We start from the raw sequence: 17646 nt of genomic DNA, 5'->3' as shown, positions 1-17646 counted from the left end.
CACCGGCTCTAGGTCTGTGGACCCCAGTTTGCCAGTGGATGACGTGTCCCTGTTAGGCGTGGCTGCCTCCCCATTCTTCCTCTGTAAAAATAGGAGGTTAAAGGTGAACTTCAAGATCTCTGATGTAAGGCCCATTAGGTCTCACAACCCCAACTTCCTGTAGGGCCTTTGGTGGGAGGTGGGAGACATTCAAAATGGAGATTCAAGGTCCCAAGAGCTTCTGTTTCTCACCCTCCACTAACTTAATCAACCCAAAGATTGGTCTTCTCTACTGTGCTAAATTCTACCAGAAATTTAGCATTTCCTTTGTAGATGTGGCATTTGGCTTGCCAGTAACTAAGTAAGCTCTTTTTCTATAAAGACATCTCAGAGCCTTGGAACAGACCATCACCTCTACAAAGTGGCTTTTGCCCCGTGCCGTCCTGGCCCCTGAGCACATGGGGCTCGGAGCCCCGTGGTTGCCGTCGGACAGCTCTGTGACTGGCGGACGGCTGTACCAAAGGAACTTGGCATGCGTGTCCATCAGCTGTCCCCGTTCAGAGCCCAGTAGAACAAACTAATCGCAAGAAGCCCAGAGCAGGAGGTGGTCAATAGGATATATTGTAGAAATAAATACCTGTCAACTGCCGGGCAACTGAAGTATAAAAAAATATGTGTAATTTACTAAATCAGAGCAAACAAAATGAAGAGACTATTTTTAAATATAGATTTGCATTCCGAATGAAATGCTTCACCTGTAAACCCCCTTCTTTCCAGTAATTTGTTTAAAAATGCGAACACCACCTGTAAATTCAAGGCTGCTGACCCACTTAAATGTCTCCTCCATTAGAAAATGTCAAGTTTGATTTTTCCTAGTAGGATAGTCAATCCCTGCCTTTCATGGGGCCCAGCATTATTTGAAATCTAAGGATTTGAGTGTGTTTTCTAGACAGTGGCGGTATTGTGGTCACACTGAGTACAACTCATAACAGACACCAGTGTTTCTCAATTGGTCACAACATTTAATCTGGCTATTCTGAAACTTGCAGTGGCTCATACAGTCTGTCACTCAAGTGTAGTTCCCTTTGTGTGGCTATAGACTCTCCTAAGTGGATTTTGAGGCCATTTTTAAGCAGCAGCAGCAGCAGCAACAACAACAATAACAACAACAACAACAACAAAACCCAAAAAACAAAACAAAACAAAACAAAAAACCCCCCAAAACAAAACAAAACAAAACAAAATCTTAGCAATAGATCACATCACACACATTGGCCTCAGCAGAGGGTGGACCCAGTGTTGTATTAGGCACCTTCCTAAGAGGAGTGTGACTGCCACCTGGACGGGGGGGGGCAGCAGCGGGGCCTTTTCAGGATGTATTTGGGGTTTGTTTCTTCTCTCACGTGGGCTCCATCACCTGCAGAAGACCAGGTCCTGTGTAGGATGCCGATCGACCAGAGGTGGACAAGACAGACGCCAGGCCTTAAAGAGCTCCTGTTTCCTGGGCTGAGCCCTAGGACACATCAATGGGAAGACAGTGGAGGAGGAGCTGGGAGGAGACCCTGAGCGGGTTTGTTCACCTCCCTGAGCCTCGGATTTCTCACCTATACACGGCACCCACACCTCCAGAGCCACAGGGGACTGAATGGCAACGTGGCCATGGGGCGCATATAAAGTGCCCTGCATGGTGTGCTCTCAGGGGACAGGTAAATGCAGGTGCTGCTTTCGCCCTGATGCTGCTGGTAATGGGCTGCTTTTTTCTGCCTCTTTTCCCCCACAGGGCCATCCAGGAGATCCTGCTCACCAGCTCAGAAAGCCTGTGCCCTGGAGCCTCGAGTGAGAGGAGCCGTTTTGATAGTGACTCGCAGCTGGCCATGGAGCTGTCTGCCAAAGAGCTGGAGGAGTGGGAGCTCCGGCTCCGGGGGGAGGAGGAGGAGCTCCAGCAAGTTTTACAGCTGTCTCTCACGGAGAAATAGACCTTTCTGCTCACGGGCTGCACAAAGCAGGGCTTCTGGGCTGCACGCGGGTACTGCATCACTCGTGCCCTGGGGCTGAAACAAATCAACAAATCATAAAATGGGCAGAAGATATGAACAGACACTTTTCCAATGAAGACATACAAATGGCTAACAGACACATGAAAAAATGTTCAAAATCATTAGCCATCAGGGAAATTCAAATCAAAACCACACTAAGATACCACCTTACGCCAGTTAGAATGGCAAAAATGGACAAGGCAAGAAACAACAATTGCTGGAGAGGATGTGGAGAAAGGGGATCCCTCTTACATTGTTGGTGGAAATGCAAGTTGGTACAGCCACTCTGGAAAACAGTGTGGAGGTCCCTTAAAAAGTGAAAAATTAAGCGACCCTATGATCCAGCAGTTGCACTACTGGGTGTTTACCCCAAAGATACAGACGTAGTGAAGAGAAGGGCCATATGCACCCAATGTTCATAGCAGCATTGTCCACAATAGCCAAAGCATGGAAGGAACCAAGATGCCCCTCAACAGATAACTGGATTAAGAAGTTGTGGTCCATATATACACTGAAATATTACTCAGCTATCAAAAAGAACGATTTCTCAACATTTGCTGCGACATGGATGGCACTGGAGGAGATAATGCTAAGTGAAATAAGTCAAGCAGAGAAAGACAATTATCATATGGTTCCCCTCATCTATGGAACAGAAGAACTAGGAAGATCGGTAGGAGAAGAAAGGGATAAAGAAAGGGGGGAATCAGAAGGGGGAATGAAGCATGAGAGACTATGGACTCTGGGGAACAAACTGAGGGCTTCAGAGGGGAGGGGTGGGGGAATGGGATAGGCTGGTGATGGGTAGTAGGGAGGGCACGTATTGCATGGTGCACTGGGTGTTATACACAACCAAAGAATCATGGAACTTTACATCAAGAATCAGGGATGTACCGTATGGTGACTAACATAATGTAATAAAAAAATATTCTTATAAAAAAATAAGTGCTCTGTAAGTGTTCAAGTAGCTGCTGCCTCTAGAGAGGGGGCTTCGATGGCCACAGAGCAGGGAGGGTAGAGGTGTACTTCTCGTCCTTTACGCGGGAGGATGCATTACCGCTCCTCAGGAATGCCAGTTCCCTCCTGGTTCTGGTGAGGATGCAGGACCAGAGACTGGCTCGGGGGGTTGCTGGGGAAGCAAGCCGGCAAACCAACATTCTGGCCTTGGCTTCCCTTCCCTGTGGATGCCCTTCTCTGCCTGTGGAGCCTGTTTCTGCCAGGATAGAAGGGACCAGATTCTGATGCAGATGACAAGATAACATCCCCCCCTTATTCCCCCCACCTCCCCGCAGACCCACATGGAGACACACAAAGGCGCTTGGCTGTCTTCCCTGGGAACCCTGCCTGGGGAGCCTTCCTGCTCTCCCACATCTTCTCAGGGGCACGCACCCATCCCTGGAGGAGAGGCATCATTTATTGGAGGGACTTAATTCAAAGAGGCTCTGAACAGGATAGAGGGTCAACCCAGGCCAGAGTGCTCTTGGTTTCAGACTCTGAGGGAGGGAGGCTGACTTCTGGGGGTGCAGGGACAGCTGCATGTTCCGGGCAATGGTGGGGCTCAGCTCTGCTCTCTGGAGGGCCAAGGTCAGTTTGGCTCTGCCTTGGCCATGCCCTACATGCTGGAAACTCAGTCCTGCACCATCCGTCTTGTCCCACGGACCTCCTCAGACACCCCTTCCCTACCCCTGCTCCCACTGAACCCAAAAGGCATACTGAGTTGGCCCTTGCATGGCTGCCCACTGTAAGATCCTGAGACGGTATATCAAATGTTTGGCAAGAGTCACTGAGTGGAATGACTGAGGCTGTTCTCCCCACCCCATACCCACTTGACTATCTGAGACTCGGCCTCTTGGTCACCTGCTCTGTGAGTCTCCTCTGCACCTGCCAGAGCACCCAGCACCAGGGACATGGCGGTATCAGCACACCTGCAGCCCCCCATCCTGCCTTCTGGGGAGCCCTCTACTGCATGTTCTCTGGCCTCCTGTTGGTCTGTCTGAAGTCCATGGAAGACCCTTACCCAGCTTTCCAGATCACACTGGATTGATGGCCTCTCAGTATCCCAACCACCATAACAAGAAAATGTTTATCAGCAAACCACCCACACATGGAAAGCCCCCCCCCCGCCGCCCCACCCCAGCCCAGGGCCCCCCAAGCCCCGGAGTCTGTGCAGCTCAGTGGCTCTGTGGTTCTGGGCGCTGTACCATGCAAACACAAGGCAGTCAACTGTGAAGAGAAACTGCAAATCTCAAAGGAGGAAGGTAACAGGTAGGTGCATCAAAAGAAAGGATTTAAATATCAAAGGATTGAGACAGGCTTTAGGAACCTGGAGAGGCCCTTGAATGTTTTTGTTTTTGTTTCTGTTTTTTCGAAAACAAGCCAGGTCTGCTGGAGCCTGAGCCTTGTAAGGACAAAGGGAGTCTGCGGTGTCCTGCTCACTGGCTTGCAATTTCCTCAGACTCGCCAACAAAATCAGCTTGCTGTGTTTGCTTCCATCTGCTAAATATCAGTGCTACTCCCAAACAGAACCCCAGTTGTGTTAAATGTAAGATTAAAATATGAGCCACAGAGACAACCACAGTTTCTCTGGGGGCCTATCCTGGCGACAGGCGCCTTGCGTGTGCAGAAGAGGAATCTCCGCGTAAGGCCGAGAAGCTGGAAGGGTCCCCCTGAACCTCTCTGTTGGTCCCCAGCTCACCCAAGGACTCACGTTAGGACCCATGCTCCCAGGTTATAAAAGAGGAAGACGGAAACGTGGGGAATGAGTACCCAGTGCTACTGGGTGAGCTGAGGGCTCAGGTTTGCAGCCTGGGATCTGAGCCCCAGCATCTTGAAGGAAGAGCGACCCTCCTCTCCTAAAAGTTGGCCTGCCACTGGGCCTGGCAGGATCGGCACCCAAAAGCACAAGGGATCTTGGGGTCTGCTCCTGAGGTGGGAGACAATGGGTAAGAACCACCTGGAGCTTTCAGGGGATCTCAACTCAATCACTTCCCTGTGCTTCTGTCAAACGGCAAAACTGAGGAGTGGTTCGTGAATGAGAAAAATGGGGAAACCTCTCAAAACCCAGTACAAACTGAGGGCTTCAGAGGGGAGGGGGGTGGGGGAATGGGGTAGGCTGGTCATGGGTAGTAAGGAGGGCACGTATTGCATGGTGCACTGGGTGTTATACGCAACTAATGAATCATGGAACTTTACATCAAAAACTAGGGATGTACTGTATGGTGACTAACGTAATATAATAAAAAACTATTCTTATAAAAAAAAAACACCCGGTTATCCTTTGACCTTATAAATTATTCAAGTTCTAGGATGCTAATGAATTGTAGGGGTTTGGAAGCCAATCAAAGGAACCTCTGTTCCACTTGTGAGCCCTTGAAGTAGATTCACAGCGAGAGGCTTCGGAGTGCTCCGAGCTGTCTGCTGCTCACGGAACCCCACTGCTCAGCAGCCACTGCCCTCTCTCCCCGCGGTGACCCCTTCCTGGCTTGGGATGAAGCAGGGCCTCTCTGTGGGAGCCCATGTCTGCGGGTCCAAAGGTGGCAGCTATGGAAGATGCCTGTGTCTGCATGCCTGCCTGGGTCCCAGCTGGCTCACCGTCCTGCAGCATGGTCACCTCGTCCATCTCCGCACTGAAGTCACTGTCCCTGATGTCATTGGTGGCTTTCAGGCTCAGCTTGTAGGAAGTAAAGGGCCTCAGCCTGAAACACAGAAGAGCCACGAGGGCCTGAGCCCCTTGCCTTTGTCCTGCTCCCAGCTCTGGCCACAGGGAGTGGGCAGCCAGGAGGAAGAGGCACTCAGTGACCACGGAATCTGTCCTGCCCAGGGAGGGGCCCTCAGGCAGCCGGCGCTGTCCTCACAGCCTGCCCCCAGGAACAGAGGGCTTTCTGGGTGGAGGGGAGTGGGGAAAGTCCAGGCAGGCCCAGGCTGGCGGTTTTACTCGGGGCCCCTCCTGTCATTAGAGCTTCTCCTGCAAAGCAAATCACCGCTCTCTGAGGGATGCGAGAATTTCTCAGGAGGAGCTGATTACCGCAACCCTCCCAGGATTCAGAGCCAGAAAAGAGGGCCCACCTAACCATTTCCTTGCTCGCCCAGAAGTGCCCCTTCGTGGTGGTCTGCCCTGGCCAGCCCCACCTGGCTCCAAAGACCATCTCTGCCTGCCCCTCGTTTCTGCACTTGTCCGGCCGGCAAGAGCGCCACGCCCTGGACAGGCAGTGCCCGGGTTCACTGCACAGCAGTTCTGTCTGCTGGACTTCCTGTGATTCCCATTGCAAGGACGAGAAAATCGAGGCCCAGTCCCATTAAGGCCTTGCCCCCTACCAGAGGACTAGCCAGAGGCTTGGCCGGGGCTGGAAGAAGATCTTGTGTTGGGGCAACCTCTCCGCCTTACCTGAGACAGAGGTAATGCCAGTTGTCCATGGGGGAAAATGTCCCCGCCTGCCTGCTGATGGGGATTTAAGGGGCACGAATACTCTGGGTGCGTGGCTCGTTGCCACCGCTCAGGCCTCCCTCCTTCCCTCCGTTGAGCAGGTCCGTGTTGATGGTCTCCTGTGCTGAGCTCTGTACCACACACACTCCAGACAGACTTCTAAGCAGAGGACGTTCCAGTCTTCCTTGGGTCACTGGCTGGCCTGCTCCTGTGGCTTTCCTTACCATTACTTCTGAAGGAGCAGATGAGGAGACCCCCCCACCCCTGCCCCGCTGGCAACAGCTCTGTTTCAGGTGAGGCTCTGCCCCTGTGTCCATCTCCCAGACCAGGAGAGCAGGAGTGGCTCTGGACTCTGCCTGCTTCCTCAGCTACCAGTGGGCAAACCCTCACTGCCTCTATGCTGGGCCTCTGTCCTCCCTCCCAGGCCAACCTGTAAACTCGTGGGTTTCAAACCAAGCACTGTGGAACCCCCGGAGGCTCTGAGGGATCCTCTAGGAGACCAGAGGGTTCCCATGCCCCCCGAGTCAGACAACAGCAGCCCCACTTCCATCTGATTTGCAAATGGGGTCTGGGTAATCCTTTGCCTAGAGGAAGGTTCCTGTGTTTTCAAAGACTGATAACTATCTTTGGACACTGGATCAGAAGAATCTTCCTCTAACTGTTTTCATATGCCCTCCTGCCTAAGATGGAAGTACAGTGGTTCTCTGTCAGCCGGCACCTCAAAGGATGCTCTCGTGCCAGCTTGCCCTACTACGGCTGGTCCGCGACCGCAGGTCTGTCTCCTGACCTCTCTGTGCCCCCATTCCACAGCTGGAGAAGGCATGCCAGGTGACCTTGCTTTGGCCTTGGCTGTCCTGGGGGTGCTTCCAAAGTTCCATCCTTAAGAATGCTCTTTGTTCCTGGTTTCTGGGGGAGCTATCCTTTATAAAGTTAAAACAAATTGTTTCCTATCTGTTTCTGGCTTCCTAGGAACTATTTTATCTAATTCTGGTGACAACCACATGGTTTTCTCCTTGGGTTCCTGCCTCAACCACCTGAGGCCCCATATTTGCATTAGCTTCTCCTTCTTAGATTAGACGGTGGCCCAGGGCGGTTTTCAGGAACGTGCACTCTGAAGCCCAACAGCCTACATGCTAACCCCCACATAGCCTTGGGCAGGTCAGTGAGCCAGAAGCATCTCACCTGGGCTGACAGAAGCACTGAGATCATGAGGCGGTCATGCAGATTCCGTTCAGAAGCAGCACAGGAAAGAGACTCTATCTAGTACCCAGGGCAGGCTCACTGCATCCTGGCTGCTCTCCTTATCATCAGGACCCTCTGGCAGCAGCTCAAGTGGCTCCAGGAAGAGCCTGTGCCCTGCACACTGTCCTCTAGGCCCATCCATCCCCTCACCAACCCCACCATGATTTGTAAGTAACCGTTCCCCTCCTGGACGACTGTTTGCCTTCCCCCACAGGAACAGGGACCGAGGTGGTCTCCTTTACTGCTGTGCCCTCAGCACCAAGAACAAGGCCCCACACCTAGGAGGCTCTTGGCGAGGAAGGGAGGAAGAGAGGAAGGAAGGGGAGGGAGGGAGGAAGGAATGGGGGTAGGACTCGGGAGGGGTGAATGAGAGGACGCTTGTCACCATCAACATGGTGTCTGGCACATGTCAGCATGCCAGAAATGACCCTCGTCCTTGTATTTAGTGCTCGTGTTCACTTAGCATGTTACATTGAGGACATGTGTCAGACGTGTCATTGATCCCTCCATGTTTAGCACCTACTGTTCTCTAACGCTTTGTTTTGGAATCTGAGGCAGGGCCGCCTCCTCCATTCCCACCCCAGCACACACAGCAGGGGTGCAGTTCACACCCGTCAGACAGCTGGAAGTGTCCCCCAGGGTCTGAGGTCAAGGGGAGGGTTCACGGAGAGCAGGAAGCAGAGTTTCCAGCTTTAGGCCTGTTTCCCGGGCTCGTGTCATTTACAGGACTGTTAGCTGTCTCGGGGGCCACAGGGCACACCCAGGGGCTGAGCTACAGGAGCACCCTCTCCTCCGGGTAGGAAGCCCACTAGGTGCCCTAAAAATAGACCAAGAGGGACCCAGCAGCAGTGAAGGGAGCTCCATGGGAGGTGACAACAGTCCCAGTGTCCCCTCTCCTGGGCCCCGGGCCCCTGCAAGTTCACCCAGCCCTTCCTCCTCATCCCTGCATAGCCAGTCCTTTAGACCCCTGGTCTACCTCCCAGTCCTGAACTGGCCTCCACCCGCCCCTGGGCTCTTGCCCTGCTCCCCCCTGAGGCAGAACAGGACTTCAGGGCTGGTGACCTGTGTAGAAAGGCACAAACCATCCTGGACCCTCTTCCTCAACCCCTCTCATTTCCCCCAGTTCTGTTCCCTGTTCACATGCCAGGCCCACATCAGGGTCGGCCCAACCAGAATCCAGAGTCTGGTCCTGGCATCCAAGCCTGGGGAAGTCCTCAAACTTCTCTGAGCCTCCCTTTATTCATCTGTGAGAATGGCGGTACCGGTACCCGGCCCTCCCAGGGCTGCCATGACAGTCACAGGACATGACCCCCTCATGGAATAGGCAATTCCTACATGTGACCTCCTCTTTCTTGTCTTCCCAAAGTCCTCCTCTACCCCTGCCCACAGTGACCTCATTGTCCCCAGATGCATCTGCCACACACAGACTCCCTTGGCCTTTTCCCACTCAGCACCCTCTACCTGCCAGCTTTCTGCCATCCACACTCGAAACTGGCTGGATTTAGGTAAATGTTTGAGGTAACACCTTTTCCTAAACTCCAGCTGTCTGGGGAGGGAACAGGTCGGTGGCTCAGGACGCTCACTGTCCAAACTCACAGGAAGCAAGCACAGTTAGAAACCAAGCTTGTGCTTGACCTGCTGTTCAGCTCCACAGCCGAAGTACTCGGGTGAGGGTGGCACGGAGGCGGCTTCCTGTCCCTGTCCCTGCCATGGAGCTTGAGGCAGAGTCTCATACACAGAAGGAGCTCCCTACATTCATTTGCCCGGTTTGGTTATGAAAATAAAGCCTGAGTCCTGATCATTTTAGAGGCTACCTACCGCTGCCTTTATGCCTCATCTATTCAGAACTCGTGATTAGCATCACAAAGATCAAAGAATATTGAACCCATGCAGGATATCCCTGGCCATTTAAATTAACCTGACTTTTCACGTGGCTTTATTTTTCAAAATGGCGTGGAAGAAGCAAAGAAAGAACCCCATGGAGATGGGGCCAGCATCCTGACTTGAACTGAATCCCTCTAGTTTCACACAGTAATCCCCTTCTGGCCCTCCTGGTTGGGTCCATCGCATCACCCTGGGGACACGCAGAGGAACAGCAGGACCTGTTATCAGTGGATACACAGCTGTCAGCTGAGCTCACACTGCTGCTGTCTCATCCTAGTAATACCCAGAATGTCTGTGTGGCTCTGGGCCCACAGGCCTTCTCCTCCTCTATGGTACTGCATGTCTGTGGGATGCAGCCCCGATATGTCCCTCAACCCAGAACCTCCCTCCTGCTCCAGACCCACGCCCTCTAAATGTGGGGACGGCCACTTGATGTAGATGGCAAAACTTTTTGCTTTGAACTTTGATTTAAACTTTTATGTTTTCTGGTCATTGGCAGATTTCAAGCAATCGGCAAATGTAAAATGTAAAAAGAACATCGAGAAAGAGGAGGATAAAGTTGCTCTGAGGCTGTTGAACAGGAGGGAGGCCACACCACGGCCACGTGCAAAGCGCTGCTTTCCTAGAAACTCGGCCCACGGCGTGTGTCTGTTGACGAGTGGAAGAGACCCTGGAGGGGACGGACCACAGCGTCTCCCACACCAAATCAAACTGTCTGCCAGGAAACATGGACCCCTCCTTTCCAACGTGACGTCCCCTGCTCACCATTGTCTGTTTGATCTCAGGAAGCTCCGGGACAGAAAAGGCCATTGGAGTTCCTTTCTCTCCTGTCTTTCACATGGCTACCCAAAGGGGTGACTCCCTGTGATGCCCAGTGCTGACCACACCCACGTGTGTATCACGTGGCACCCCAGTCACATGCTTACACCTTGAACCCAGGAGAGGGAGCTCCTTTTCTCTCTAAACTTTGCTGTTGCCACATGTCAGAGGCAGAGACAGAGCCACATGCCAGCCCCCACTCCTCCCCCACAGCTTGGGGAGAGGGTGCCTGAGGATCAAGGCCGGTGCAGGAGCTCCCCCACCCCGGCTGCTCCTTTCCCTTGGCTGAGGTTCAGCAGCATGCAGAAGCTGAGCTGGGCAGCCTTGCAAAGGAGGAGGGTCAGGAGGTGCACCCGTGGGTGGTACTGGGGCTGCAGGCAAATATGACCTTTGCGATCCTCAGCTCTCCTCTGTAGAATGGGGACGATGACCTCCCCCCACTGGGCTATCATGTGGGTTCAATGAGAAATGTGAGATTTCACAGCACAGTGCTCAGAATAGGGGGGGGAATCAGTACATGGTGTTCTATCTGAAAGGTGAGAGGAACATTGGCCAGCCTGGGAATGGGGTATAGGCCTCCTCCATCATCCCAATGAGAGGTGCTGGCCAGGGTCCTGGAACCCTCAGAGCAGGTGGGACATGCTCCTTCGTGGCCCCCTCACAGCCTGACGTGAGCTTCAGGGAATGTGACCACAGTCAGGGCCAGAGGAGGAGGACAGGAAAGATGCGAGGCCAGCTCCCCAGACAGGCCTGCCCACCAGAAAGACCCAGGGGGCTTCTACAGGGTGGCGTGAGCCTGCACAGCCCAGGCCTGCTTGTGGAGACACGAGGCCTGAGGTCACTTCTGAGAATCCTCACCTAGATGGTTAGATAGCCCTGGTCTCCTATGAGCCATCATAAAGGAGAATGCCCTGGTCTCCAACCATAGCATGTGGGGGGGGGTGCCCTCATCCCCCACTGCAGAGGGGGCTACCTTGGTCCCCCACTGTAGAGGGGGTGCCCTGCTCTCCCGCCATAGAGAGGGGGTGCCCTGGTCCTTCACTGCAGAGGGGAGGGTGTCCTGGTCCCTCACTGCAGAGGGGGTGCTCTGGTCCCTCACTGTAGAAGGGGGTGGGAACATGAGGAGGGGCCCCAATGAGGCTGTAGGTGCCAAGAACTTAGCTGTGGTGGTTGGCACCACTCCCCTCTGCCTTTGCCGGTGGTTCCCTCAGCAGCTGGATAAATGCTGGGTTCTCAAGGTGCAGTGGGGAGGCCTCTCCAATTTCCCTCCTCAGCCATCACTAATGGATGACAGAACAAATCTGCCTTGCTGACTAGGACAGAGAGCACAAAGAGAAGGTACAACTCTCTCAGCCTGTGACACCCCTTCCCCCCACCTCCCCCTCCTCCACATCTGCCTCTCAGGGGATAGGGCACTAGAGCCCATACTTCCAGGCTCCCTGGCCCCATCATGTGTGCCTCATCCATCTCTGGGACCTGGGGTATGCACATGACATGCACAGGGCATGCCCAGAGGACAGACCCAGGGCAGAGGCCAGAGTGGCTCCAGGAGGTGGGAGTCCTGGTCCCTGGTACAGGGAGTGTGCACTAGGAGAAGAGAGTTCAGCTGTCCGGGTGCATCTCTGGCCCACACATATTCTCTGCTCTGTTCCCTGGGGAGGGCGTGCCTGGCTCTGGGTACCTTTCAACAGCATAGGCTTTGGCCTTGTGGCGGATGGATGAGGAGTAGGTCTGCTGCTCTCCCCGGGGCAGCTCTCGCACCTGCACAGTGAAGTAGTGGATGGCGGGGGCGTCGCTGCCCGGGACCCACTGGAGCCGGAGGCTGTGCACAGTCACTTCTTCCAGTGACTCCAGGAGCTCTTGGGGGGGGGGGCACTGGACGCTCTGCAACCAAAATAGAACAGACCAGGGACACGTGACCAGCTGCTTCTCCAGGAAGGCACCATGTGAGCTCAAGCATGAGGACGCGGGCTGCCTATGAGGGCAGAGAACAGGGAGCTCATTTCCAGTTCCGCAGGCACCTGCGGCTCCCTCACAGCCGATTCTGGACCTGCCCCAGCCTGGACCTCACGGGAGACCCTGGCTTGCTCCCAAAGCGCTGCTCTCTCCTGCCGGAGACAGTCGGACAGACAGGAGGATGAGCCCACACGTGCTCCGTGGCAACCACACGTCCCTACAACATCTCGAAGTTGACACCTGGGCTCTGCTGAGCACATCCAGGCCCCTGTGGACTCTCCCTGTGATCTCAGGCTCAGTGCATCTGTTATTCTGACTCCTTCTTCCTGGAAGCCAACCCGAGCCTGAAACAAAGACGGTGTCCCACTCGGCTCCTCCGGGGCGTGTCACCGCCACTCTGTCCCCACAGTGCTGGCGACTGGAAGTGCAGAGCAGAGGGAGCGGGGACCTGGCTCCCGAGCGTGGATCGTTCCCAGCATGCATCTCCCCGTCCCATCAATTGCAGCAGAGGAACCCCACAGAGGAAGGAATAATTGATTGTTTATCATGAAGATGATTGATCCTGTTGAGAATGTGTGGTGGATAATGAAGCAGTGATGATCGCCGACCCTGAGGTGATGGCGGGAGGAGCCCTTCCACCTGACTGCGGTCGGCACTCCTCTGGGAGCACACACTTGGGCTGTCGGGGTCCTTCTCCCTCAAAGCAAGAGCCCTGCATCCCCTCACCAGCCACAAGGACCACCCTCCTGGGCATACTGGCAATTGGTGAAGCTCTGCTGGGGGGGTCTGCAGGCCCTGGCAGACATCCCCTAAGCTCTATGGGCCCAAGGCAGGTGGTGCGGGTGGTTGGCATGTGGGCTGAGGTGTGGGCATGCATCCCCCAGCCCCATCAGCAGCAGCCCCGCTGTGGACCAGGGTGCCTCCTGAGGGCACTCCTGATAATGCTTCCGTCTGGATTTAAGTCATGTCACACCTTTAGCAAACCTGGCTTTCCCTGTGCCTTAGAAAGTGCTGAATTTATCTACGGGGTTGCATCAACTCTGAGGAAGATGGCAAGTGCCTTTGGGAGAGGCACTCAGGGCCCTGAGCATGCCCCGGACAACAGGGAGCCTGAGGACCTGAGCCAAAGCTGCAGGAGGGGTTCTCCTGGCCCCTGTCCCCAGTCTCACCAACCCCACCCCTGCGCTGGCAGCTGCAGGTCAGACAGCGCTATGTGCCAAAAGCCAGGGGCCAACTATGCATGGCTGTCTCTCCACCCACCTCAAGCTTTGGCGTCTCCAGTGACTTCAAGGCTTCCTTCCCCCAGTTAGCAGTAGAGGTAACCTTTGTCAGAAGAGGGGCTGTGCATTTGTCTTCATCCTTGGGGGACTGAGGCTCGGCGGTTGAGGTCAGGGGACTCACAGCAGGCTACGGCCTTCCCCTGGAATGTGTGGAGCCCTGGAAGATCTGAAGCCACCCGTTTACTCTGTGCACAAGCACGTTCCTGTCATCCTCTTCCCTGAGACCTCTGGGTCTCGTCCTGATCTCCCAACCTGGAGTTGGGGTGGCCCTGGGGAGGGAGCCTGCTGAGGCAGATTCCAGAGTGAGGCTGGAGGGCATGTCAGGTGCTCGCTGAGATGGGAACCCACAGCAGATTTCTGTAGGTGAAGGAGACTGAGTGTCTGTGGAGGGTGTCCACGTCACGGCCTCACAGCTGTGTCCCCGGCAAATGACTGAATCCGTCTGGGCCCCACTTCTGTAGAACTGGGGCTCACAGCGCTTTGTTCCCCAGGCCTTTGTGAGGATAAACCAAGACAATGTACAATAAACATCTCACCAGTGCTTGGAACGGAAGCAGTGGCCGTGGAGACAGATCTCCCTATGACTGCTGGGTAGAAAACTTGTTTATTGAGCCCCTGCTGAGCTGGGCACCTGGTTTTGAACATCAGCCATCAAGTGCCTGGCTTCAGGGAGCTGCACTCCAACAGGATGACTCAGAGCCACCCTGGGCCAGTTACACAACCTCGCTGAGCCGCGTCTCCATCTTTAAACCTGGGACATTCCTGTCTTTCTGGTTAATGTCAGGCTGTGCAGACATGCGACAGTGCATGGCCTGACCCAGGAAGCCATGGACCCAGCAAGTTCATGGCTCCCATTTAGGCCCAGCTCTCCTCCCCACAGCACCACAACAGTGGACTTGGCCCCGGGGTCGTACGTCTCTCCTCAGTGGTGATGACAGTGGCCACCAGCAGCAGCCCATAGTGGTGTTTTGTCTTGGCCAAAAGCCTGAAGATGTATGCCGACTCCAGGGCCAGCTTGGCTGCTGTGAACTGCCTCACCGTGGTCCCCACCTCCACCGTCGTGAACGTGCTGGGGCTGTAGCTGGCCGGGCGGTAGGGGACCTGGTACCCTGTGGACAGGGCAGGAGGACCACACATTGGTCACGTCACCCCCCTCGGACCCCACATTCCCGCCACCCTGCCACCACCGCTCTGCTTTCTTTCCCCGACATTCTTCCTCCTCTGCCAGCATCTGAGAGGGAGGGCACAGCCGTGGTGATGGATGGAGACTCTGAGTGCTGGGCCCCCATGACCCTCATTCCCCTTCATCCTTCCCGCCACCAAGATGTGGACACAGTTTCATCTTCCCCAGGGCTGTTGGAGCTGAGAGAACATGGCAGGAACCAACCAGTGCTCGTGAGGGACAGGCCCAGTGCTCCCTGCTTTTTCTCTTCCTCCTCACCCCTCCTGCCACCCCCCCCTTATCCTCCCAAGGGCCCAGGGCAGTGCCTCCTCCTAGAATGTTCCTTCAAGTGTGCCCTTCTCCCATGGTTACAAGTCTTTCCCCTCAGTCATCCTCCCTGTCTGTCCACAGATCCCAGCTTTGGGAATGGGAGCTGGTGCCAGCTCAGCATTGTCCCCTGCTGTCGGCCCCTCCTCTGCGCCCACCCCCAGGAAACCCCAGCATGGCCCCCATCCTGGGGGTTCCCCTGCAAATAATAACCCCCTGCCAAGGAAGCAGTGGGGTGCACGTTCTCAGTTCTGGGGGGCTTCCACAGCTCTGAATGGCTCCTAAAACTCCTTGGTTTTCAAGGGATTGCAGTTGATGAGATGTTATGAATGACCAAGCCTCCCAACCAGGCTGTGCCAGACCGCCTCCACGCATGTCTGAAGAGGCAATGCCAACTGTCAGACCCAGCCCAGGACCCAGCTGTGCTCCTGCCCTGATTAAAACCAGAGCCTGTGGGGTGCGGTGGCATCCACAAACACAGAAGACAGCCAACCTGCTCATTGACAGATGATGTGGGCCTCAAAGTCGGGAAGTCATGGGGTCCAGAAAGAACTTGTGTTTACTCAATAGATATGTGCCCCACGAACCCAGGAAGCTCTGGATCAGCAGAGGGGCTTCTTGGGTCCGTGACAGCAAGGGCAGAGTGGTGACAACAGTTACTGTCCCCATGGACTGTGCTCAGTCAGCCTCCAGGCCTCCCGGGTCCCTTTCTGCAGCCACCTATCGCAGTCAGTCCCTCCCAAATGTCCCCTGGGGGACACACTGCCCCTCCTGAGGACCATGGCTCCACAGTCGGACCCACAGCAGCTTGCCTCCCCTGGGCCTCTCTGCTCTGCACTCTCCTCCCTTCTGTTCATCAGCAACAGGCAGGAGCCTGTTTGGGTCCATCCAGCCAACTCCTGGTGGACATGCCATCCCAGAGCTGACCTAGGAAAAATTCCTCAGCCCCTCAAACTGTGAGGAGTGCCCTCCACTCTCTGTTCCACTCACCACCTGCTTGTTTACAGGCCACATGCCTTGATGAGACCCTGGGCTTCCTGGAGACCTGGAAGGCATCTGTCTTGGCCTCCCCACAAAGTCCTTGGAGTGGCAGGGTTTCAGGGCCCTGAGGTGGAATCATGCAATATTGGTCTTTCTCTCCATGCTTTATCTCACAGAGCATAATATGTTTTCAAGGTCCGTCCATGTTGGGGCATATTTCAAAATTGAATTCCTTTATAGACCTCCAGTTAATAAAAGTGTATCGATATTGTTTTGCTAATTATAACAAATGCACCACATCCATATAAGATGTTATTAGTGGAGGAATTGGGGTCGGGGGGGCGTGGGTTATGGGAACTTTCTATATTATCTGTTCAACTCTTAGATTTGTATAAACCTCCTGTTGTCAATAATGCCTATTAATTTTTTAAAATCCGAGAACACTCTTTCAGGGAGCGATCTGTGTCAGCCAATATTGGTTCAAACATCAGCTAAAGGTCTGTACGTTAGCTAAAGATGTTGTTTACTGGTAAAGGTGAGCCCATTCTTGAGTTAGAAATGCACGTTGACTGCTGGAGTTACAGCGATACTGATTGACTTGATCATTTGCCTTTGCATACAGAAGAGAAGAATGTGGCTTCACATTTTGATGGTTTTCTCTTAAATATGGGTCACTGAATAAAGTAGCATCATTCTTCTTGAATGAACCTAATGAGTCCATTCCCACAGTACCTTCAACTGGGTCATTGGTAGGGTGCCCCCTGTTGTTTGGCCAGAGGCAGAGTTTTCAGAATCACTGCTTGGGGTCAGGTGATACTCTTGACTTCAGGCAGGAGCTGCGAGCACCTGAGAAAGTTACGTACACCCCTCTGTGTCTCATTTGCCTGTTCTGAGATGTTGAAATGTGACTGTGGCCTACTTATTACAATTATGTTATGAGGCTAAAAGTAAATAAACACAAGGAAAGCCTTAAGAAAAATAAAATAAATGACTGGTGTTTCATAATCACCCTAAGTGTTCAATCACTGAGCAACTGCAAGAATAAGGTAGACACTTGGTGGTGGTGGAATCCAGAGAGGGGACGTGGATGGCTCCACAGCAAGAGAGGATGGACGCTCACTCTTAGCTTTACATGGGAAGGATGCTTTACTGCTCGTGGACAATACCTGTTACCATCTCCTGTAATCCTCAGGTCAGCCCTATTGAGGTGGGTGGGGGGCAGAGCAGGGGCTGTAAGCCATATTCTAGTGGGAGGCACTGAAACGTAGAGAGATTAAGTGACATGCCAAGAGTTACCAGTCACTTTTGCCAACATTAGAGATAGATTTCTTACAGGCTTTTTCTATTTATGCACTTCCCACCAAAGGGAACACTGTTCTCATTTGGGGCAGACGCAGTAATTCCTCCAAGTCGTGTGCCTGAATCATCACAAGCGGCCTCGGTTTGGAGCTGACACAGGAGTTGGAATGTCCAACCTTGGTGATTCATTTCATTTGATGAAATCAGAAGTTCCCAGAGGGACGTACCATGGGGGGTCCGCGGACGGATGGCACATCCAGC

The sequence above is a fragment of the Ursus americanus genome, chromosome 18 (assembly GCF_024610735.1).
Source record: "Ursus americanus isolate L20-20 chromosome 18, mUrsAme1.1.p, whole genome shotgun sequence".
Taxonomy (NCBI): domain Eukaryota; kingdom Metazoa; phylum Chordata; class Mammalia; order Carnivora; family Ursidae; genus Ursus; species Ursus americanus.
This window is presented reverse-complemented; position numbering follows the sequence as displayed.